Source organism: Acomys russatus, chromosome 6 (genome assembly GCF_903995435.1).
Source record: "Acomys russatus chromosome 6, mAcoRus1.1, whole genome shotgun sequence".
Lineage (NCBI taxonomy): Eukaryota > Metazoa > Chordata > Mammalia > Rodentia > Muridae > Acomys > Acomys russatus.
Genome location: NC_067142.1, coordinates 19,076,128 through 19,101,681, shown reverse-complemented (window position 1 = coordinate 19,101,681; position 25,554 = coordinate 19,076,128).

The following is a 25,554-nucleotide window of genomic DNA, read 5'->3' as shown; positions in this document are numbered from 1 at the left end:
CATCACATAGCAATCTGTACAACCCAGTCACTCATCCTCCCCCATATCTACCCTCCCACTCATCCATCCATTGATCTGTTGACTCATCTATTCCTGACCTTCTATCCTTCTATCCATCTACACATCATCCATCCATCCATCCATCCATCCATCCCTCCATTCACTCATCCACTTATCCACCCATCAATCTACCTGCCACTTCACTCTTGCCAGGGAACTAAGGACCAGTCTTCAGGATCCAGGCACATGTGTTTTCGCAGTCTTGACCTTAGCACTTGCGGGCTGCCCTTAGGTAGGTCACTTTGCCTCAGTGACCTTCAATTTCTTCAATTCGATCACGGAGATGAAGGCAATACCTACTTCGTAGGACTGTCTCTAAGGGTTAAGTGAGATATTCATGCATAAACGGTTGTCATCTGGCCTCCATGTAGAGGTACATATGTGTGCGTGCGTGCACACGCATGCGCATACACATGTGTGCGCACGTGCTCACCCACACACTCACGAGAGGAGAGGAGGAGAGAGAGAGAGAGAGAGAGAGAGAGAGAGAGAGAGAGAGAGAGAGAGAGAGGATGCTCCATATTCATGCCAGAAGGCAGACTCTAAGAGACAATCTTCGCAGCTCCCAGCACACTGACCACCGGTCTGGGCTGCAGAACAAGTTGCTCTGCTCTTGGATTCTGAGGTCTCATGTCATTCATTTTTGTCCAGTCTTTCCCAATGGACAGGGCTCCAAAAGCAGGGACAGAGAGTTCCAGTCCTCTCTGTGGGGGTCAGAATGAGAATGGCTCACAAAGGCTCATATATCTGAATACGTGGTCCCCAGTTGGTGGAACTGCTTGGGAAGGATCAGGTGTGACCGTGTTGGAGGAAGTGTGTCACTGGGGCATTCTTCGAGGTTTCAAAAAGCTCATGGCCTTCCCAGTTAGCTCAGTCAGCCTTGAGCTTGCGGATCAAGATGTTCCAGAGCCATGCTTACCTTCTCAGTGCTGTGCTGCCCACCATGGTGGTCATGGACTCACCCTCTGACAGTGTAAGCCCCAAACTTAACCCTTCCTTTTATAAGTTGCTTTCATCATGGCATCTTGTCACAGAAAATAAAAGATAGCTAAGACCCACTTTCTAGGTGTGTGTGTGTGTGTGTGTGTGTGTGTGTGTATGTGTGTGTTTGTGTGAATTTGACACAAGCTAAAGTTATCTGAGAAGAAGTAATGCAGAGATTAGTACCAGGTGCAGGGGTATTACTGTGACACAGCTGACCATGTAGCTTCTGGGAGGATTTTGGAAGTTTGGGCTGGAAAAGCCATTGAGTGCTCAGAGCCTAATGGGTTACCATTGTGGGAGTTTGAAAGATAATCCTGAGAGCCATGCGGACTGGATGATAGAGGCCTGACTTGTGAGATTTCAGAGGGAAGCAAAGACTCTCCTGGTGCTATCTGCATGGTATTTTGAACTAAGAATCTGTGTGGCTCTGGTCAGCCATGTCTTTTGTTTTGTTTTTCAAGGTAACGGTTTCTCTGTGTAGCCCCGGCTGTCCTGGACTTGCTTTGTAGACCAGGCTGGCCTTGAACTCACAGAGATCTGCCTGCTTCTGCCTCCCTGAGTGCTGGGATTACAAATGTGTGACACGGTGCCCATTTTAGGGATCAGCCCTGATTAAAAAGAGAAGAGCCCCACTGAAATAAACCTTTGCTTTACTGGGACAATTGATACAGGGTAGGAGGAGCTGAGGAGTCAGCTGTGATTAAGAGGAGAGCAGCACCACTGAGGTAAATCTGGGAGTATTTCCTAAGAGTCAGCACACAGAAGCGATGGTCTAGAGGAGGCCAAGGTCACATCTCATTGGGGGGGGGGGTAATTTGTAAAGAGTCACCCAAGTGGTGCTGGTTTTGAAGGCATGAGAAGGTTGTGGAGAGCCGCTGAGGCTTGGCACTGTGGGAAGGCAGAAGCCACTGGTGACAGAACAAGGCTCTGGGGCCGCAGCAGAAGCCCCCAGGATTGAAAGGATTATTGAGAGATGCTGGGGCTTGGCACTGGGCAGAAGCTTCAGAGTCACTGAGAAAAGGACAGGAGAGGCCATCGGTTAGGGGGCAGCCTCATTTCCAGTGGAGACGTCAGCGTATTGGTGATACCGGTATGCTGGACTGACCATCAAGGACAACAGCAGCTGTGTAGCGGAGCTGAGCCTATGAGATAAGCTGTGTGCTGCAAACAGCAGAGTTGGAAAAACAGAGCCCCCTAGGGCCCAGAAGACCATGACTCCAAGACATCACACATTAAAATAGCTACACTGCTGGAGTTGGTTTGTGTGTGTGTGTGTGTGTGTGTGTGTGTGTGTGTGTGTGTGTGTGTGTTTTTAATTTGAGACAGGGTTTCTCTGTGTAATAGCCCTGGCTATCTATATTGTAAATCAGGCTGGCTTTGAACACATAGAGATCTGCCTGCCTCTGTCTCTTGAGTGTTGGGATTAAAGGCCTCTGACATCAAGCCTGGCTGACTTTTTTTTTTTTTTTTTTTTTTTTGAGACAGAGTTTTTCTGGGTAGCCTTGGCTGTCCTGGACTGACTTTGTTGACCAGGCTGGCCTCGAACTCACAGAGATCTGCCTGCCACCACGCCCAGCTTTGTTTGTTTGTTTGTTTTAAATAGGAGCCCACAGATGAGAAAACTTTAAAGGAGACTTATTTTATCTGTGTGAGTATTTTGCCTGCATGTATGTTACACTACGTATATGCCTGGTGTCTACAGAGACTAGATAAGGGTGTCCGATTCTCTGTAGCTGGAGCTACAGATGACTGTGAGCTACCACGGGGGTTCTGGAAATCAAATTTAGGTAACATCTGAAAGAGCAGTAAGTGCTCTTAATCACTCAACTATCTCTTCAGTTGCAAGAATATTTTAAATATTAAGTTTAAGGAGTATTACCTCAGTGATGCTGTCTTCTTAAATTTTAAAGAGACCGGATTTGTTTGTTTGTTTGTTTTTCAAGACAGGGGTTCTCTGTGTAACAGCTCTGGTTCTCCTGGAACTCATGGAGATCCACCTGCCTCTGCCTCCCAAGTGCTGGGATTAAAGGCGTGCACTACTACCATGCAGCGAGACCGGATTTTTAAGGTGTTTGAATTTTTAAAGACTGTGGCACTTTTAAAGTTACACTGTTTTGTGTTGTGATGTTGATATTAATATGAGATATTGGGGATAAACAAGAAAGGAAAGATTATGGCTTAATAGTAATGTATTGGTGTGTCAAACTGACAAGGAGTCTCTGCACTGGGTGGGCTTGCTTATTTATTTATTTATTTATTTATTTATTTATTTATTTATTTATGTCAATTTGACATAAACTAGAGTAATCTGGGAAAAAGAGACCTTACCTGAAGAAATACCTCTGTTAGAGTGCCTATAGCTAAGTCTTCAGGGCATTTTCTTGATTAATAATTGAGGTGGAAGGCTTGGGAAACAATGGTTGGTGCTAGAAGTCTCCCTGCGCAGGTGTTCCTGAGTGCATAAGAAAGTAGGTTGAACAAGCCAGGAGGAGCCAGTGAACAGTGCTCTTCCGTAATGTCTGCTTCACTTCCTGCCTCCAGGTTCCTGCCATGAGTTTCTTCCCTGATTTCCCTCAACAGTGGACTATGACATGGACGTGGAGTGAGCTAAATCAACCCTTTCCTTCTCAAATTATTTTGTTATAGTATTTTATCATAGCAATAGAAAGCAAACTCGGACACTTTCCTATGACAGTCTTTGTGTGTACATGTGTGTGTGTGTGTGTGTGTGTGTGTGTGTGTGTGTGTGTGTGTGTGTGTGTGTATAGACTTTCTCTAGCTTAATCTTCCCCCATAGTCTTTATTGTTTTGTTAGCGGTTACTGGATTTATTGATGCATGTTTTTTCAAAAGAGATTTTATTTTTATTTTTATTTTTAATTATGCATGTATGTGTTTGTGTATGTGAGTGCTGGTGCTCTCAGAGGCCAGAAGAGGCTATCACATCAGGTCCCCTAGACCTGAAGTTACCTGTGGTGGTGAGCTGTCCTGCAAAGGTCTTAGAAACTGAACTTGAATTCTCCGCAAGTGCTTTTTTGTGTTTGTGTTTTTGTCTTTTGTTTTTGTTTCCATTTTTCAAGACAGGGTCTCTCTGTGTAGCCTTGGTTGTCCTGGACTCAATTGGTAGACCATGCTGGCCTTGAACTCACTGTAACTAGGGATGACCTTTCATTCCTGATGCTCCTGACTCTGCCTCCTGAGTGCAGGGATTACAACTGTGTAATGCAGTGTACTCTGTGCTGGGCATCGAACCCAGGGCTTCCTGAATGCCGGGAAACCACTCTACCGACTGAGTCACATCCTCAGCCCTTCCTTTCCAATGACCTCTTAAGGTTTGAGACTAAATTCGTTTTCCAGGACAAAATCAGGTCCAGAAAGTTGGAGTGTGATGTGTCCAGGCCACATGGCAAGTGCGTGGCAGGCTGGGATGCATCATCCCTGAGATGGGCTAAGTCTCCTCTTAGTTAGCACTTTGCATCCAGCACCCTCCCATCCCTGGCTTGATGAGTGAGTTGCACAAGGTGGTCCTCTTTCAATCTCCACACTTGCCCCTCAGGCCTACACCTGACGTCCCAGGAGCCTAGACAGAGATCTGCAACAGTTTCAACCAGGCTGGGCTGGCCTGGGAGAGCACAGATTCTGTGCTTTCTCCTGCTGGGAGAGCAAGGCTGCAGGAGTTCCCACCGCTGTGGCCAAGGCAATCAGCAGGCTGGAGAAGCGGAGGGAGGGTGGCTAGAGAGACTGCTGCCCTTTCCTCCCCCCGACCACAGGCCAGGTTGCTTGGGACAGTCCCCAAGGAAGCAAGACAAAATCTACAGATTGTAGCAAAGCGGGCCTAGCATCCACCCTGTCCTTGCCAGGCCGGAAACTGGCCTCTGGCCCGGGCAGATCCAGGCCTCTGGGAACTTTAGAGTCATGTCCGCCTCACCATCCCACTGAGTGGGTCAGCCTCCCTGTGTCAACTGAATCCAACTCCATCCTGACGTACTTTAAAAGAAAACCATCTTTATTTACGTCTATGTGTGGGGCTGCGTGTACCTGCATACACGTGCCAGTGCCTGCAGAAGCCAGAATAGGGCGTTGGATCCCCCCTGGGGCTGGAGGAAAAGATGATTGTGAGCCATCTGATGAAGCTCAGGTTCTCTGAAGGAGCAGCAAGAGCTTTGAACCACGGAATCATCTCTTCCCCTCCCATGATGCACCTCTGGAGTCTTGTTTGTGTGCCAGATCTGTGCCACCTATAGACAGCTCCCCTTCTCAGGAAAGCAGCCTTCTCCCAGATCTCCTATAAGACCCCCGGCTAACTGCTGGGTGGTCAGGAGTAGAGACTACTGGGGCATCAGCCATCAGAGGGATGGGGAGTTCAGAATAAGATTAGGTTAGTCTCTTTACCATAGAGTCCATGATCCCCCACCAACTGGAGCCAGAAGCCGAGTAAGGGTTGGGGTTGGGGACACTGTGAGGAACTCAAAAGCTGTCCCTTTCATGGTCACTGGATAGCCTCCCTCCCTCCCTCCCATAATAGACTCAGCTTGGCAGTGTATGGGCTACACCTAAGATATCTATGAGTAGAGGAGTGGGTACCCCCATATCTGGACATCCTTGGCTCTTAGCTGTTGAGGTCCCAACCAGTCTGGTTTACATCTCTAGCCCAACAGGCCGTACTCTGGCCATGCTCTGGCCTGACCCCTGTTCACTCCTCTGTCCTTGGCCATCTCTTTTACTTCTACCATACTCATTTTGGTACCCTGCCCAGTGTCTCACTGCCATCATCTGAGGGACCTTAGAGTTCAGCCACACTAGACTCTCACAGGTGATATCTGGTGTCCCTAAGAGGGATGGCACTAAGATTTCCTAGTGTCACCGTTTCCAAGAGCATAGAAAATTCTCATACGTAGTTCCTGCTAATTGGCAATTCTAGTTTCATTTCTGTTGCTGTGATAATGCCTTGACAAAAAGCAATTTAAGGATGAAAGGGTTTATTTTGTGCTACAATTCCAGGTTACATCCCATTACTGTGGAGAAGTCAAGGCAGGAACTTAAAGGAACACATCCATAGACAAAAGCAGAGGGCTGCAGGGGTGTACACCCTTAACCTGCAAAGGAAGGCAGATCGCTGTGAGTTCAAGGCTACCCTGGTCTACATAGAGTTACAGGTCAGCCAGGACTATACAGCCAGATCTGCCGTCAAAAAACAAAAAACAAAAACAAACAAACAAACAAACAAACACCCCCCCCCAAAAAAAAAAACTCAAAATAACACCAAAAAAGATCCTAGAGAGAATAAGTGCACAGATGCTCGGTTGCTTGATTTCAGCTAGCTTTCTCTTCTTTTATACTGTTCTGGACTCCATGTGTAGGGAATGGTACCACTCACAGTGGGCTGAATCTTCCCAGATCAGTTAACAATAAGACAATCCCTCATATACATGCTCACAGGCTAACCTGATCTATATAATTCCTCAGCCAGTTTAGTTGCATCAATTAAAACTCTTCCCAAGGTGACTCTAGGTTGTATCAAGTTGACAGTTTGAAACTCTCTATCAGAATGACCAAGTGATGGGCCTTAATCCTCAGGCATGTTGTAATTTGGCCAACTAAGCGTGTGGACCCTGGCCAGAGATGGGCAGGGATAAGAATGATGACATCTGGACCGGGGAAATGGCTCAGTTGGTGAAGTGCTGGCTTCGCAAGCATTGAGGATCTGAATTTGATTCTCAGAACCTACAGAAAAGAAGCAAAGCATGGTGTACATGTGTAATCCCAGTGCTGGGGAGGGTGGAGGCAGGTGGATTCCTGGTACTCTTTGCACAGTTCGTCTAGTACTTTTATATGTATATGAAAACATGACACCCACTGTGATCTATTAAACCATGGCCGAAAGTTCTCTGCCACTATCTGCATCAAATTATGGAGTCTGGTGCTGGGAGACGGCTCAGTGTGTAAGAGCACTTGCTACACAAGCATGAGGATCTGAGTTCAAATCTCATGCACCAACATAGAAAGCTGAGGGTAGCCATACACCTATAACTCCAGTGGTGTGGAGGATTGCTGCAGCTTGCTGGCTGCCAGCCTGGCAGAGAGAGGCCATGCCCTGATGAACTAAGGCATAGAGAGATAGATCGGGACACCTGCTGTCCTCCTCTGGTGTATGGCCATGCATGGACTTGACACTTGCAAACACACATGCACATGTACCACACACAAATATAGTACCCATATACCGAATAACAATGATAATGAGTCTATTTTCTTTCCTTTTAGATATTGACTACTTTTTGATCAATAGAAGGTTCTAGACATGACATTCTATATCGTCCAAACCCCATCTCAGACTTTAAGAGATCTGCAGTATCTTTTTCATCTTGGGACATTTCTTCTTAGAACACTACAATTAATTATAAAAGAACTACAAAAACAGCTGATGTCTCTACTGTTATTAAATGAATAATGATGTCTTTCTGGGTCTTTCAGGTCTGCTGGAGACACTCAGAGCAGGGAATTGGCTTAAAGGGACTCTGCTGCCCAAGGCAGAAGAACCACTTTGCTGAGCACTGCGAGATCCCTTGAAAATAACTTTTAGAAGGTCACGTTAGGCTCTGACAGCTATAGGTCAGACTGTTCTGCTGTATGTTAGGACAGAGGCTCCTAAGGACTCAGGAAGTTCCAATTGGAAACACTCTAACAGAGGGAAGTTGGCCAGTGAGATAACTCAGTGGGTAAAGTTTTGCCATGCCTGATGAACTGAGTTTGATACATGGGACTCACTTGGTAGAAGAAGAGAACTGACTTCTATAAAGTATCTTCTAACATCCACATACATGTATGGCACATGTGTCACCACTCCACCCTGAGCATATACATTCCACTTGTGAGCATGCAATCACCACACAATAAATACACTAAAGTAATAATAATTAAAAAAAACCACTCAGAAAGAAATGAAAACCTACAAGGTGCAATAAGTAAGTCAACAACTCACAAGGCTCAGAAAGTTCCTGAAACTTACAAGATTCACAACCCACCCCCTCCTAAGAGTATGCAAGCAATGCCAATTGCTGGGGAAAAGAGACTTTCAGAACTTCAGAGCTGCCTGCAAGTCATGTAGAAAACTTTAGGGATGCAACTGTTCTAAGCTGTTATCCCTGTTTAGGTGGGCTTTCCACTGATGCAGCTGCCTGTGAGTCATCCATGCTCTTCCTGTAAATAACCCAATAAACTTGCTGGCTCTCCATATTAGACTTGGATAGAATCACTACTTTTGTCTGTCCTCAGTGTACTACCAGAGGTAGATAGACATATCTATTCACATCTGTGCAGGAAAAGTCACCCAACATTCATATACTTATGAGACTTCCAGTTACCCGGCTGTGATGACAAGTCACTATCAGATGAGAGAGATTGAGAGTGAGCGAATAATAAAATTTATCTAATATCATTTATGTTATTCTAAGAGCCAGAACAAGATTTGACCTGGGCTCTAAACCTGTCCTCTTTCTGTTCCACCCTCCAGCATTTCTCTGGGACCAGAGGGAGCTTGGGACCTGATATATGGGCCTAGATTAGTTAGAGACTAGGACTGAATTGTCACCATGGTGGGAAAAGGCGAGCAGAGGGTATTTGAGGGAGATACTCCATGACCAGCCAGTACAAAGTGGCCGACCCTGGATGGGTATGAATGCTTGGCTGCAGGCCTAGTGTGAAATCACATTTTCCTCACTAGGCCAAGGCTGGGTCACAGCGTGCCCCTGGCCTCTTACTGCCTTGCTCCTGTTGGCTTTGTCTGGGAACAGGGGCTGTCAGCCTCAAGGGAACACCCCAAGGCTCGGCCACGCTTGTCGAGAGGCATTAGTGTGGGGCTTTGAAGTGGGGACCTCCGGGCCTTGCTCTGGGCTGGGATTGGTCCAGGATTCCTCTCTTCTGGCCCAGGGGGTGGAGGCCAGTCCAGGCCTGTACTCAAGAGCAGCACCCGTAGCCTCCGTTGCACTTGGCGGCCTGTCTCCCTTCAGTCCCCGGCAGGGTCTTTGAGTGCTTGGCATCCCTCGGCCTGGACACACTGCCAGGCGGCCTTCACTGGTCCTTAGTTTCTGGCGACACCAGAAGTGATAGATGCTAACTGGCAAGACTTGACCTAACTCAGTAGCATGGAAAAGGAGGGCAATTTAAGTAAACAAAAGCTTTCAAGGTGCATTGGCTACATTGAGATAAGTACCGTAGAGGGAATGTCACTCTTTCTTCTTTCTCTCATGTTTTTCTTCCTATTGGGGTGGATGGGTAGAGGGGTGTGTGTGTGTGTGTGTGTGTGAAGGTGGATGCATGCATGCCACTGGTCAGGTACAAATTTACAGTCAGTTCTTTTTTTTTAAAGATTTATTTATGTACCATTATGTATACAGTGCTCTGTCTGCTTGTACACCTGCAGGCCATTAGATGGTTGTGAGCCACCATGTGGGTGCTGGGAATTGAACTCAGGTCCTCTGGAAGAGCAGTCAGTGCCCTTAACCTCTGAGCCACCTCCCCAGCCCTACAGTCAGTTCTTTCCATCTATTTTTATGTGGGCTCCAGGCACTAAACTAAGGTCACTAGGCTTGGGGGATAAGTATCTTTACCTCTGAACCACCTTGCTGTCCCCTTGAGATATACTAAAAATTGGTTTATTGTTTACCACAAGTTTTGTACCTATGTGTATTCCCATGCAAGTGTACATGTGGATGAATATGTGTGTGGAGGCACTGCTGTTCTTCAGGTGGAGTTCTGTGTTAATGAGACAGGTTCTCTTATATTTGCCTGGACCTTGCTAGGTCATCTTGGCTGGCCAGCATCAAGACCTAGAGAACACACTTGTCTCCATCTCGCCAGACCTGGATTGTAAGTGCTCCACTGTGGGCTGGAGAGATGCCTCAGTGCTTGGGAGGGTTTCTGCACTTCCAAAGGAAAACAAGTTCAGTTCCCAGCACCCACATGAGGGCTGACAACTGCCTGGACCTCCAGCTCCACGCATCTGACGCCCTCTTCTGGCCTCTGGAGGCCGCTGTGAAGCCTTTCACTTTTACTATCAAATATATTTTTATGCATTAGTTTGCCACCAAAAATGAAAACAAAACCAAAAACAAACAATCCAACCAATGAAAAAAAATTTAAAAACTCCCTCCCAAAAAAATTCATGACAGAGCTAATGCTAAAACAACAAACAAAACAACTAGATAAATTTTTAATTTAAAAATTAAAAATCTTTAAAGAAATAAGTATGCCATTACTCCTGGCTTTTTCACACACTTCAGGGGTTAAACTCAGATCCTCAAGCCTGCTCAGCAAGCACTTTACTGCCTGAGCCATCTCTCCAGCCCCGTTTCCCTGCAATCTGAATTTAACCGGGCAGTTTACATCTTTGTGTTTTTGCGATGCCTGACCACCTTACCTGGGGTCTGCTGTCCAGACTGAAGATGGTGTCAGGAGAAGTGAAGGGCCTGAGTTTGTGGTCACAGAGTCCTTGGGACTTGGCTAGGAGTGGCAAGCAGAGGTGTGTGGTACGAAGCCTCCCTGAGTGTAAGAAACTTGACCCTGAGCTCTGGAAGTTCCCTTCCAGGTCCACTCAGGGTGTCCTTTGTCATTGGTTGTCACATCAGGCTCGGACACAGCCTCGCTTCCATTTTGGAGATCTGCCTCTGGCTAGGTCTCTCGGCCCCAGCTGTAGTACGGCCCCTTTTTTTCCTCCTCTTCCATTTTCTTCTTCTCCCGCCCCCCCCCCCTCCTCTCTCCCTTTTCTTTCCCATGCCATACCTCCTAGACTGGACAGAAACTTGTCACCCCCCTGCCTCTGCCTCTTATGCTTTGGGATTCCAGGAGCTTTGCAATGTTACTGAGCAAGTCCCAGCCATCCCCCTGCCTCTGTACCTCACAGAACTGCAGTTATAGGAGCTTTGAGTTCCCCTTGGGTCCTTTGCTTGGGGGAGCAAATGCTCTAGTCCACTGAGCCATTTCCCCAGCTCCTATTAGTTAATTTTAATTGTCAACCCCACTGGATGTGGAATACAATACAAACTTCTGAGTGTGTCTTTGTGGTGGGTGGGGGAGGGGAAGGAAGGAGGTAGTAGGAAGACCCACCCTGAATATGGTGTCATTGTCCTATGGGCTGAGGTTCTGGGCTGAGTGAAAAGGAGGAAGTGAGCAGAGCCCAGCATTCATCTCTTGGTTTCCTGGCTATGGGTGCCATGTGACTGACCAGCTGCCTCACACTCGCCCTGTGATGACTCCCCACCATGATGGACTGTGAACTCTCAAACTGTGAGCCAGAATGAGCCTTTTCTTCTTGGAGTTACTTTTGTCAGGGTGATGTCACAGCAATGGGGGGAAAGTCACTAATACAGTTGCTCATAGCTTCCAGGACACAAAGATAAAGGACTTGAGGTGACCCCTTTCTCCCTGTGCATCCCAGCAACACTGCAGGGTAGGGTCCCACCCTTGGGCCTGAGCATACATAGAAAGGTGCTGCACTGGGCTCCCTGTGGGACACCAAGAAGTTCAGAACCTACACAGCTCCCTGCCTCCAGGCAGTGGGCGATGGGAGGGGGTTTCCTCATTGCAATGCCAGGCCTCAATCTGTGTCCAACCTGGGCTACAGAAAGCCTGTCTTAAAAAGAGATGAGGAGGTGGCCCAGTGGGTAAGAGCACTTGTTGGGAAAGCGTGAGGTCCTGAGCTTAAATTCCCAGCACCCACGCACAAAGCATCTGTGACTTTCCAATAACCCCAGGGCTTTGCGAGCCAGGAGAGTCACTGAGGCTTGCTGGCTGCCAGCCTCCACCTGGTTTCTGTGAGAAGGGAATAAGATAGAGTGTGATAATGCATTTGATTTGACATTGTCCTCTGTGTTATCTATGCATGCAGTATATATACACTATTCTACACCATACCACAGAACACTACACACACACACACACACACACACACACACACACACACACACACACACACACCTCCAAACATAATGATAGACAAACCCAGCGTCTTTGAGTGGAACCCTTAAGTGGTAAGCCCGCCCCAGCCCTTGGTTGACTAGCTCTCTAAGCATGACCTTTCTTTTGTAAGTTAGGAAGAGTTGCTACATGGCGAGGGCAGGACATAGGACTGAAGTGCGCTCCCAGGAGAGCCCCTGTTGTTTTGGAAGTTGTGGAGCATCGAGTGGCTGTCCCTCCTGAGTGCCCCTAGGTCTAGGCTTCTGACAGGAGTACTGAGTATGTGTTCCTCCCATCTTTCTCTGGCGTGGAGCTGGGGGTCTCTCCACAGGCCCTGCCATTGTTTTCTCCCGCCCCAATCTGTTTTGAATCAACCACGTTTTTCCCCGTCCTGAGCAGTAATCCCAGGCATCGGAGGGATATTGTGAAATGTCAGGCCTTTCTGGAGGAATCTCAGCAACATGTTTTTGAATGTTCGGTATCACATATGGGGACAATAAATACTGAAAATATGTGGAAGGGAACAGGATGGGAGCGTGCTTGGCAAGCAGCTTTGCTTCCCGCCCTGGAGCCGGATTTTTGCATCACAATAAATTAGCTGCTGTGGAAGGAGAGCCCCAGAAGCATCCTGGGCCCCCACCCCAGCAGCCTCTGACCTCAGGAGCCAGGCCTTGAGTCCCAGACTAGCATCCTCCGGCCCGGCCGGCCCCGTTTCCAAGAGCTCCTGGGTCAACTGTAAGGGAGTCCTTCTTAGGGGCTGCTTATGTCCCACCTGCTGAGCCAACCCCTTGGCTGACAGTGCAGGCAAGGGTGCCAAGGTCAGGTAGGGGCCCTTAAACCATCCTGCTCTGCCTTCAGGTAACTCTCAGAGCTGGGCTGATACCCGTGGGGAAAAACTCCATGCCTGATGAGTTTTGCTTTCTGGCAGCATTGACTTCCAGTGTTGTAACCCAGGGGGCCTTAAAGATACATTCATCTTGCCCACCTACCTATCTACCTCAGAAATGAGGACCTGTGAGGTGTGGAGGGGTGTGTGTGTGCATGTGTGTGTGCATGCGTGTGTGAATGCACGCGCCTGTGTGAACAAGCTCACAGGGCACTTTAGATAGAGCCTGTATTTCGGTCAAGTTCGCTCTTGTGAGATGGGTAACCTTAGGTGAGACATCTTACACCTAGCTAGTGTCCTTGTCCATAGAGTGATGACAAGTGCTTTGTTTCAGGGAGGGTGTTCAGGAGAGTCACCCTGGAGGGTGTCTTCACACAACCCTCTGTTTTCTTAGTCACAGGCTGGCAGAGTTTGCAGCACACTGCCTTAAGGTAGATAATGGGTGGGGCAGTGCATCATTAATGATAAAATCGTTGTCACTTGTCACTGAACATCAGGGTCATTCTTAGTACCTCAAGGTGCCCAGGAGCTGGGTGGTTGTTGTCCACACCTTGCTGAGGTGACCAGGAAGCACCCATGGGACATCAAAGAGAACGGGGTCTCCTTCTTCCTCCTATACCCTTCTTGGCAGTCCGAAGTCATTCTGTGAGAAAGGGTTCACGTTGGTCTTTCACTCACTATTCATTCAAGGATGACCCTGAACTTCTGATCCTCCTATCTCTGCCTGAGTTTGGGGGTGTCAGGCTGCTATGCCTGGCTTGTGTGATGCTGGGGCTAGACCTTACAGCCTTGTGCATGCTACATGAGCACTCTACTAACCGAGTGGCACCTCAAGACCACACAGCCTCTGCCTTTTAAAAACCAGAATATGGCCTGGCAAAGATGGCTCAGCTTGTAAGAGAACGAGCCATGTAAGCCTGATGACCTGAGTTCAAGCCCCAAGGCCCGTAGCAGCGGAACTGACTCCTGAAAGATGTTTGAGAAAGTTCAGGCCCTGAGAGGGAGGCCCTCTTGGGCGTATAAGAAAGGTAAGGTGACAAGACCCCAGGACTCCCAGATGCCAGGGTCCTCCAGTTAAAGTGTCCCAGGGGTCAGTCCTTTTTCTATTGCTGCATCCTTCACAGATGCCTGGGAAGCTACCCTTCCTTCTCTGTCTGTTCCCAGCTCTGGTCCATGGTGGCTAGGATCTCCCCAAGGCCACACATACCAGCCAGGTGGGAACCATGAGAGGAAATGGCTTAGTCTGGATTCGGCCCCTTGCAGCTGGGTGACCTTGGGTCAGTCATTTCCCTTCTTGGTTTCTCATTTCCTTTCCTATAAAGGAGGCCAACCTTTTTTCCCAAGGTTTTCCGGATCTAGATTGATTTATGGGACACCCTTGGGCTGCTAGTAGGTGCTCAGTTAATGAGTCACAGCTGCTTTCTGGAAGACTCCCCAGGCTTCCCTCTTGATGTGCACTGGCTCCCATCTGGGGCAGGGCCTGTTTTGTCTGTGAAGTGGCTCCCCAGGGTGTCCCCGCAGCATGATTTTGGCGTTGGCATGTCCGTCCACCCTGCTCCACCCCGCCTAGCCTCATCCGTAGCAGCTGGCTCACTAAGGCTGCGTATAAGTGATTCATCTGTTTTGATCTGGGTCCTGTTAGGGACACTGCTTCTGTGGGCTCCAGGCCAAGTGACCTGATTCTTCCCCAACAACAAAAAAACAAAGACAAGACTCAACAGCCATCCTCGCACCAGCTACCCACTACCCATTCACCAAGTCCTTGTCTTTCCATCTCCCCACCCATCCATCCTTCTGTTCTCCTTTAACTAGGCGGCCACTTTATTTATCCACTCACTTCCCTGTCCAGCATGGGGCCTGGCCTGAAAAAGATCCAATCAAAGTGGATTAACTGGAGGCCAGTGAGATGGTGACAAGCACTTGCTGTGCCTGCCTGACTGCCTGAGTTTGGTCCCGGAGCCCACAGTGGAAGGGGAGAACCAAGTCCCAAAAGTTGTCCTCTGACATTGGCATGTGTATGAATAATAAATAAAAAATTTAGAAGTTTATCTGATGAGCAGACGTGCTTATTCGCTGTCTCTTAATAGCAAACATTTATTAAGCTTGCCTTGGGACCCTCCATGGTTGTTCAAGACCTAATCTAGGTGGAGAAGCCCTGTGGAAAGTGGCCAGGAAGGGGCTAGGAGTTGAAGCCACTGTTCCAGAACTTACTGGCAATGCTCTTGTACTCCTAGCACTGGGGAGGCAGACAGGAGGGTCTGGGGGACTCGTTGGTCAGCCAGCCTAGCCAAATTGGTGAGCTCTAGGTTCAGTGAGAAGCCCAGTTTCAAAAAGTAAAGTGGAAAGCAATTGAAGAAGACACTCAATGCCAGCCTTTGGTGTGCATCTGCCTACTAGTGCATATGTACTCACCCACACAAGCCAACATACCATGTCTATCTATCCTTCTATCTACCTATCTATCTATCTATCCTTCTATCTATCTATCTATCTATCTACCTACTGACACACACACACACACACACACACACACACACACACACACACGTAAGAGCCGCTATAAGAGGTTGACCAGGTCTGTAGGGAGGGGTTGGGCCTCTTAGAGAAGGTTCTGTGGAGTCAGCGAGCCTTGAGGGGAACAGAATCCAAGAGGGGCATCTTTAAGAGCCTGTGGACCTCTGATGGGCAGAGTCAGTGGGGCCACAGAGAGAATGGTGAGGGGTGAGGGGTGAGAGGAGAGACTGAAGGTACCCAGGTAGAGGAGGGCTGACACTCCAGCACCCACCACAGGTTGCCTTGAGCAAGGATGGAGACCCTCTTCTGGGCCAGGACCCAAGGCTGCTCAGTGGTTCAGGAGGGGAGGGGCTTGGAGGGGAGCCACCTGGTGGCAGCATCTCACAGTGACTGACTAAGCTCTCATAAACTGGTCTTTGAGCCTTTAAAAATTCTCCACTTGGTTGGGAAGAATGCTTACTGTGCACGCAGGAGGACCTGTGTCTGAATCACAGGCACCCACGTAAAAAGAAGCCAGCATGACCATACTTGTCTGTACCCTGCATTGTGGGTGATGGAGACAGGATTGCTAGGGCTTGTGGGCTGCCAGCCTCGCTCCTGGTTCAGTGGCACCATGTGTCAGGAACATACAGCACAGGACACCCTACACCTTCCCTCTCTGTACACACCCATGAGGATACACTGCACACAAAATAAGCAAACAACAACAACAACAACAACAACACAAAAACAAAAGGGAGAGATCTTCTGCTGACCTGGCAGTCTGAGAAACTAAACATTCTCTGATGGGACCAGGGCTACTCAACCCTCTTTGTGTGTGTGTGTGTGTGTGTGTGTGTGTGTGTGTGTGTGTGTGTGTGTGTGTGTATGCTCATGTGTATGTGTATGCACATGTGGAAGGTAGAGGTCAGTCACAGGTGTTCCTTAGGAGCCACCCATCTTTTTTTTCTTCTAAGATTTAATTTAGGGGCTGCAGAGATGGCTCAGTGGTTAAAAGCATTTGCCGCTCTTGTAGAGGACCCAGGATCCGTTTCCAGCACCCATACAGTTGCTCCATCGCTAACTCCAGTTCTAGGGATGTGACTGTCTCTTTTGACCTCTGAGTGAACCAGATATATATGTGATTCCCATACATACATGTAAACATTTACACATGTATGTATGAGCAATATATATATATATATATATATATATATATATATATATATATATATATATATATCTAATCCTTAGTTTCAATGATGTGTGTATGTGTGTATGTCTGTGTCTGTGTGAGTATGTTTGTGAGTGCAGGTGGCTGCAGAGGCTGGAAGCACTGGATGCCCTGGAGCTGAAGTTACAGGTGCCTGTGAGTCAGCTGACCTGGGTGCTGGGAACTTAACACAGGTCCTCTATAACGATAGTATGCATCTTAACTTGCTGAGCCATCTCTCCTTACATAACTCCCCTATCTTATTGGTGGAGGGCATAGACTCTCTCTCTCTCTCTCTCTCGCTCTCTCTCTCTCTCTGTCTCTCTCTCTCTCTGTCTCTCTCTCTCTCTCTGTCTCACTCTCTCTCTCTCTGTAACCTGGAGCCCACCAATTAGGCTAGGCTGGCTGTCCACTGCGTCTCAAGGACTCCCTCGACTCTGCACTCTCAGTGCTGTGGTAAAAGCGTGCACACTGTGGCCAGCTTTTGGACATGGGTCCTGGGAGATCAAACCCAGGCCTTCATGCTCAGGCTGCAAACACTGAGTTTTCTTTTCAGGGCTGCACCCCCAGCCCCTACTGAGCCTTTTTGTGAGGGAGTAGGACAGGCAGGGTGCTCTCTTCTTACCTCTGGGCAAGAGGCAAGCATGGAGTGACATGGGTAGGAGCCCTTTGCTCTCAGTGGGGTGGAATGGCTACAAAGGCAGCATTAAGGTACTCCACAAACCCTGGCCAGTCCCCCAGGCCTCCTCCTACCAGAATTCCTGGGGGCAGCACATATAGGTCCCAGCTCTGACCTGTCCTTCTCGATTAGAGGACAATACAACTCAGAAGATGTCCCCCTCCTTAACTTCCCTGTGTCTGCCCACGCCATCCCAGGAACCCCATCCTCAGAGCCAGGATGAAGAGTTGGAGCCAGAGTGCTGCAGACATGGCTGTGGGTCACACCACTCACTCCTACCTACCACAGCCTGGATCAGGCTGGGCCAGGTGGCCTCATTTCTTCCTTTACTGCTCTAAAGAGGCAGAATGGATGGACATATGTGTGGGAGGTGGGCTGGGAGAGCCATAGCAGAGGGACAGAGACAGAGAGATGGAGAGAGACTATTCAAAGAAGGAACAAAGACTTACCCAGGAGGGCCCCTCTGTTCTTTGAGTTAGCAACAGAAGCCTTAGATTGCTCTGAGATGGGAGCAAAGGTTGAAAAACTACTGAATACAGGTTATCACTGTGCAGTCTGAGCTGGCCTGGAATTTGCTATATGGACTAGGCTGGCCTCAAACTTACATAGATCTCCTGCCTCTCCTAAGTGGTGAGATTAAAGGTGTGTGCACTCATCTTTCTTCCTTTCTTCCCCCCTTTCCCTTCTTTCTCTCTCTCCCTCTCTCTCTCTCTCTCTCTCTCTCTCTCTCTCTCTCTCTCTCTCTCTCTCGTGCTATGCCCAGCTTTTTAATCTTTTAAAATTATTTTTTGAATGTTTTTTATGGGTTTGGGGCATTGAACCTGGGTCCTCATGCTTGTGTGCAAGCCTTTACCAACTCGGACATCTCCTCAGCCCTGGTTTATTTTGTCTTTTACAACTTTGTTTTCTCTGAAATTAATTACTGCCTTCTGTTTCTGTTTGTTGCCGGTCTCTCCACGTACCTAACACTAATCATCAGATTCTTGTCCTGAGAAGTTAATCCACATATTAATATGCAGACGGTGTTACTCGCATGCAATTGGGAAGTGATTAAAATGAGATAAGCTCATAAGGATGGCATCCCTTTCCTGGCTTTGGTGGCCATAAGAGGAAAAGCGGCTCCTCTGCTAGGTCTCACTAAGTGACACACTTGTCCATGTAGGGATGGAGGCTGAGCACATGCTTCTGGTATATTTTGGATGTAGCAGTCTCTAGAACTGTGATGGAATAAACTTCCTTCCTTCCTTTCTTTCCTTGGAGACAAAGTCTCTCTATGTAGCCCTGGCCATCCTGGAACTCACTATGGAGACCAATATGGCCTCTAACTCACAGAGATCCATCTGCCTCCCAAATGCTAGTATTAAAGGTGTGCACCCCATGCCTGGAGATCAAATAATCTTTTATTCTGTGCAATTTAGGTGGTCTCTGGTGTTTTCCTATGAATGAATCCTTGCAGGTCCTTGCTGATCTAGACAAGTGTGTAGTTTACAATGAAGGGCCATCTTCACTCTTCTTCCTGTCTAAACCCCAGCACTATGGTAGATCATCTGCAAGGGCCTGCCTCTCCTCACTGCCTCCATTCCCTTGGGATTCCGAAGATCCTCCAGGCAGATCCTGTCTCTCCGTACAGACCCTTTTAGTTTCCCCAACCAAGCCCCTCCCATTCCTTCTAGAAACATGGTCTATCCAGGACCCCCAGTGGCCACACTTGGCAGGGACTCAGAATCACTTCCTGTCATGCACCCATACTTACCACACTGTACTCAGATCCAGAGAGGGCAACAGAAACCAAGGAAGGGAACAGGCACCCCACAAACACAGACCAGATCCCAACACCTAGGACTTCATCCCAAACCCAGATGCCTACACAGCAGCACAACAGCACAATCAACAACAGCCCGGAACCCAGCAACCCTACAATAGTAGGTCCTGAGAAACACGATATAACTGGAACACAAGACAAGGACTTCAAAATACCCATTATGAATACATTCAAGGGCCTTAAAGGGGATATGAATAAATCCATTAATGAAGTTTATGAAAACACTAACAGTGGGATGAGAGGAGGAAAACAGCCAAAAACATGAAAGAAGAAATAGAATCAATCAGTAAGTCCCAAACTGAGGTAAAAGTGGAAATGGAAATTTTAGGAAATCAAACACAAACCTTAGAGATAAGCCTCACTAGCAGAATACACGAGACAGAAGACTGAACATCAGGAACTGAAGGCAAGGTGGAAGAAATAGGTTCCTCAGTCAAAGAAAAGGTTGAACCTAGAAAATTCCAGGCACAAAACATCCAGGAAGTCTAGGACACTATGAAAAGATTTAATCAATGAACAAATAATAGGTATATAGGAAGGAGAAGAATCTCAGGATAAAGCCACAGAAAATATTTTTAACAAAACGATAGAAGAAAATTTCCCTAACCTAAAGAAGGAGGTGCCTATCAAGGCACAAGAAGCATGAAGAAAACAAGTAGACTTCACAAGAAAATAAATTTCTCAGGAAACAATAATCAAAACACTAAGCATATAGAACAAAGGAAAAAACAAAAAAGTCTGCAAGGGAAAAAGACCAAAATAACATAACAAGGCAGACTCCTTAGAATAACACCTGACTTCTAAATGGAAATTCCAAAACCCAGAAGGGCCCGTTGGAACATTCTACAAACTCTAAGAGACCCCAATGGCAGCCCAGACTACTATACCCAGCAAAACATTCAATCACAATAGGTAGAGAAAGAAAAACATTCCACAATAAAACCAAATTTAAGCAATATCTAACTACAAATCCAGCTCTTCAGAAGGTGCTAAAGGGAAAACTTGAAACAATAGAGGTTAACTACATCCAATAAGACACAAAGAATAAATAAACAAGCAAATGAAAAGAGAAACAAATCAAAACAAACAAACAAACTTAAAACAACCCCTTACACCTTCACAGAAAAATTATAGGAACCAATAAATGCTGCTCCTTGCTAGCTCTCAATATCAGTGGACTCAGTTCTACAATAAACAGACACAGATCAACAGCCTGAATTTAAAAACAGGATCCATCTTTCTGTTGCATCCAAGAAACATATCTCAACATCAAGAATAGACATTACCTCGGGTAAAAAGATAGAAAAAGATATTCCAAACAAAAGAAGCTAAGAAGCAAGCCAATGTACCCAACAAAATAGACGTCAAACTAAAATCAATCAGAAGAGATAGGGGAGGAAGACACTACATGCTCATCAAAGGATAATCCACCAAGAGGACATTGCAATATCTAGCAATTTAGGCACCAACCACAAGGGCGTTCATAAAAGAAATAGCTTAAACCACATATTGACTCTCAACATGGTTATAGTAGGACAAAGAGTCAATGAAAGAAGAGTTGGGTTTTGTTTTTTAGAAAACCAGTAAGATTGAAAAACCTTTAAGCAAATTAACTAAATGAAGATGAAGAGAGAAGATCCAAATTAATAAAATCAGAGATAAAAATGGAGGGTATAACAACAGACACTGGGGAACTCTAGGGAATCATAAGGACATACTTTAAAAATCTGTACTCCACCAAACTGGGAAAACCTAAAGGAGAGAAAAAGAAAAGGGTAATTTCTTAATGTGTAACACCTACCAAAGTTAATCAAGACCAAATAAGCAATATAAACAGACCTATAACTGCTTGTGAAGTAGAAGCAGTAATTAAAAGTCTCTCAACTAGATGGGTTCAATGCAGAATTCTATTAGACTTCCAAAGAAGAGTTAACACCAAATACTCCTCAAAGTACTCCACAAAATAAAAACAGAAGCAGCATTGCCAAATTTTGTTTTAAGAGGCCAGTTACCCTAATACCATATACAAATGACAATGAACTGAGGAAGAAATCAGAGAAACAGCACCCTTCACAAGTGCCTCAAAAAAAAAAAAAAAAAAAAAAAAAAAAAAAATCCTGTGGTAACTCTAACCAAGCAAGTGAAAGGCTTGTGTGACAAAACTTCCAATCTGTGAAAAAAAGAATTGAAGAAGGCATCAGAAGATGGAAAGACCTCTCACGCTTAAGGGTCAGTAGGATTAATCTGGAGAAAATGGCCATCCTACCAAAAGCAATCTATATACTCAATGTTATCCCTATAAGATTCCAACACAATTCTGCACAGAATTTGAAAGGGCAGTACACACACACACACACACACACACACACACACACACACACACACACCAAGATAGCTAAAACAATCCTTAATAATAAAATAACTGCTGGAGGCCACACCATTTCTGCTCTTGAATTGCACTACAGAGCTATAGTAATCAAAACAGCATAGTATTGACACAAAAACAGACATATTCACCAGTGGAATCCAGCTGTCATCCACTCACACTGGAAGAAAGACAGCATTTTCAACAAATGGTGCTGGTCAAACTGGTGGCTGGGTGTAGAAGAACACAGATAAATCCACACTTATCACCCTGTACAAAACCCAACTCCAAATTGGTCAAAGACCTGAACATAAAACCAGATACACTGAACCCAGCAGAAGAGAAAGTGGGGGAATAGCCTTGAACCCATTGGCACAGGAGACAACTTTCTAAACAGAACATTGATAGCACAGGCAATAAGAGTAACAGTTAATAAATGGGACCTCACGAAACCGAAAAGCTTCTGTAAGGCAAGGGACACAATCATTAGGACGAAGCCTACAGAATGGGAGAAGATTTATTTCAATCATATATCTGATAGAGGGCTGATGTCTATATAAAGACTAAATTAAAAAACAAAACCCTGGACATCCTGTGGCTTTTGTGGCTGCTGAGGATCATGATGGTCTTCACGGTCCATGTTGTGGCCAGAAACCCTGAGGATGTCCATTAAGACCCCATCGTAGGCCATGTTGATGTCCACCAAAGGCCATGGGGATGTCTGAGGACTGTGCAACCACGTGAAGCCATGTTGATGTCCCTAGTTCATGCTGCCACGGAGGGTCATGTTAGATCTGTGGTCCATGTTCATGCAAGAAATCATGTTGGTGCCTGGGGTCTGTGTTACTACCGAGGCTATCTGGATGCGGGCTGTTGCTGGGGGCTGTATTGCTATCCATGGTCTGTGTTCCCATTAGAAGCTATGTTGACATCCGTGATCCACATTACCACCACAGGCCATGTGGATGTATGTGGTCTGTGATGCCTCCTGAAGCGATATTGATGTCCAGGGGTTGTGTGCTACAGCTGGAGGCCTTGTTAGCGTCTGTGGTCCAGTTATGGCCGGGGGCCCATGTTACTACCATGGGGCTGTGCATGGTCTACGCTGCCTCCTGAAGCCATGTTGATGTTTGCGGCCTGTGTTATAACCAGAAACCGTGTGGAAGTCCATGATTCATGCTGCCACTGACATGAAGGGAAATGAAGCATCTTTGGCAGTGGTGTTGATCACTACAGACTCGCAGTTGAGAGCGAGAAGCATAGAAGGCTTCTGTGACAACCTCTCTGCCAGTGCCCCTTTCCCAAGAAACAATCTAGACAGGAAGCCATTGAGAGAACTCTTAAAAATTGTGATAAGGATGTTTAAGTGCAGGTTTTTACAGCTGGTGGCTTCTGGTGGGGTGAGAAAGGACTCAGTTTTTTTTTTTTTGTTTGTTTGTTTTTTTTTAACGGGATGGCTACTGGGAGTTTGACCATGCTTTAAGGGAGTATATGGACAACAAAACTGGAAGAAAAAAAATTTTCTTTTCTTCTTTTGTTTTGGGGGAGGTCACAAGGGTGGGAGGTGGACCTGGGGGGACTGGGAAGTGAATGTAATCCAGGTGCATCCTGTGAAACTTCCAAACAATCAATAAACTATTATGCTTGAACAAATCCTGGACATCTAGAAAAAAACCAAATAACCCAACTCAAAAATGGGCTACAGATCCAAACAGAGAGTTCTCAAAGGAGGAAATACAAATGGCTGAGAAGCACCCAAAGAGACGTTCAACATCCCTAGTCATCAGGGAAATGCAAATCAAAACAGCTCAGAGATTTTATCTTTCCGCCTGTCAGAATGGCTAAGATCAATAATGCGAGTGACAGCTCATGCTGGTGAGGATGTGGGGTAAGGGGGACACTCCTCCATTGCTGGTGGGAGTGCAAACTTGTACAACCACTATGGAAATCAGTGTGGCTGGGAATCAGTCTATCTCAAGATCCAGCTATACCACTCATGGGCATATACCCAAAGGACGCATCATCCCACCCCAGAGTCATTTGCTCAACCACGTTTGTTGCTGCTCTGTTTGTAATAGCCAGAAATTGGAAATTGTCCATTGATGGATGAATAAATAGAGAAAATGTGGTACAATTACACAATGCAATGTTACTCAGCTGTTAAAAAAGTGAAACTATGAACTTCACAGGTAAGTGGATGGAGCTAGAAAAAGAAAATCATCCTGTGTGAGGTAACCCAGACCCAAAAAGCAAATATGATATGTATTTACTTATATGTGGACATTAGCTCTTAAGTCTTTGATGAGCAGCTACCAGTATGATGCATATAACCACAGAGGTTAGTTACAGGGGATGGGACTGGGAGGAAGGGAAGGATTGCCTTAGGAAGTGGAAATATAATAGTTCTGGGTGAATAGGTGGGGCATTGGAATGACAAAATCAAACAGGGAGGGGCTATGGGACGGAGCTTGGGGAGGGACAGCTAAAATGAAAGGCCACTTGAGTGGTTGTAAGGAAACCTGATGCAGCAGAAGTTTCTTCAAATATATACATATATGAAAGAAACTGGAATCTAAATTAGAATCACCAAATAATAGGGAAGGACAAAGCCCCAAACAGACCTCTCTCAGCACTGATGCCAGGAATGGGTTACATCTAACGGAGCCGTTGGCCTACGGGGTCCCATGGAAACCCTCAAATAACCCACGCTAATGCCAAGGCTACTGATTGCTCTATACAAACTGATGGAAAGGCCCTATTGTTGAAGATCACACCTCCATAACTCACTAAACACAGAGACATCAAGCTGGTGACTACCTGGAGCCTTCATCCCTGCTGACTAGTGCTCATGGTACCGGGAAGAATAGCACACTACCAAAGGAGGATGGAAGCACAAACCCAGATACAAATTCTGCAATCTACAATGATGACCTACATGAAAGATTTGTGGGTAAAATAGTGGCACGAGGGTTGTAGGAGGAACCGAGCACTCTCTGATTGGAATTTAGACCCACTCCATGAGATGGAACCCATGCCTGACACTTCCCTGGGTGGCTAAGAACCTGAGACTAGACAGGCCATAAACATAGGGGAAAAACTAAATACTGCTGTTCTGCTATAGAAATGTAGCAACGAAATGTCCCCTAATGGCATTCTGCTGGGCTCAGGGACTAGTATCTTGCTCATCCATCATGGAAGAAGCTTCCTCCTGCAGCAAATACAGAGAGCCAAGCCAGACAATGTGAAGAGTGAGAGACTTTGGGACACTCAGTTCTAAATGGGATATCTTCATCAAATACCTCTGCTCAGGGCTTAGCGAACTCTGCAGAAGATGAGGCGGAGAGATTGTAAGAGCTGGTAGGATTGGCGTAGGCACACGGTCCTGGCCACAACAGGACGGATGCACATAGGGACTCACAGAGACAGTGGCAGCATGCACAGGTCTACATAGGTCTAAGGCATGCGTGTGTGCTCCTTTGCCCTCTGAGCCATCTTGCCAGCCCCTGACATTACTCTTTTATCTAATACTTTGCATGCGATTTATGATTGCTTTTTCTAATCTCCCCAAATATCTTCAACTTATGAGTTCTTCTGAGCATCTTTAAAATTATAATTATTATGAATGTGTGTGTGTGTGTGTGTGTGTGTGTGTGTGTGTGTGTGTGTATGGGGTGAGGCACACAAGCCATAGGAAACATGAAGAGGCTGGAGGACAGCTTTGTAGAGTCCACTTTCTCCTCTTGTATTTACATGGAAATGCAGTGAATTCCTGATGTCAGGATTTGTGCAGCAAGGCTCTTTAGCCACTGAGCTTTCTCACCATTCCTGCTTAGCTCTCTACTTTATTTTTTTTTAAGTATATGTTACTCTTTAATTAAAATTTTGTTTAACAATATGTTCTTGTCAATGGGATATTTAAAAACATTTAAATCTGATAGAAAAGCATTTTCAACAATGAACCATTGGAAGAAGAAGAAGCTTCGGGAAAAATTCTGTTGCTTATATAGCATGAGGTGGAAAATAAACCACAAAGATGTTCTGTCCTCTCTGGGGTCACTTTCTGAGTGTTTCCATGTGGGTCTAGTGTACTTTAAACAGAA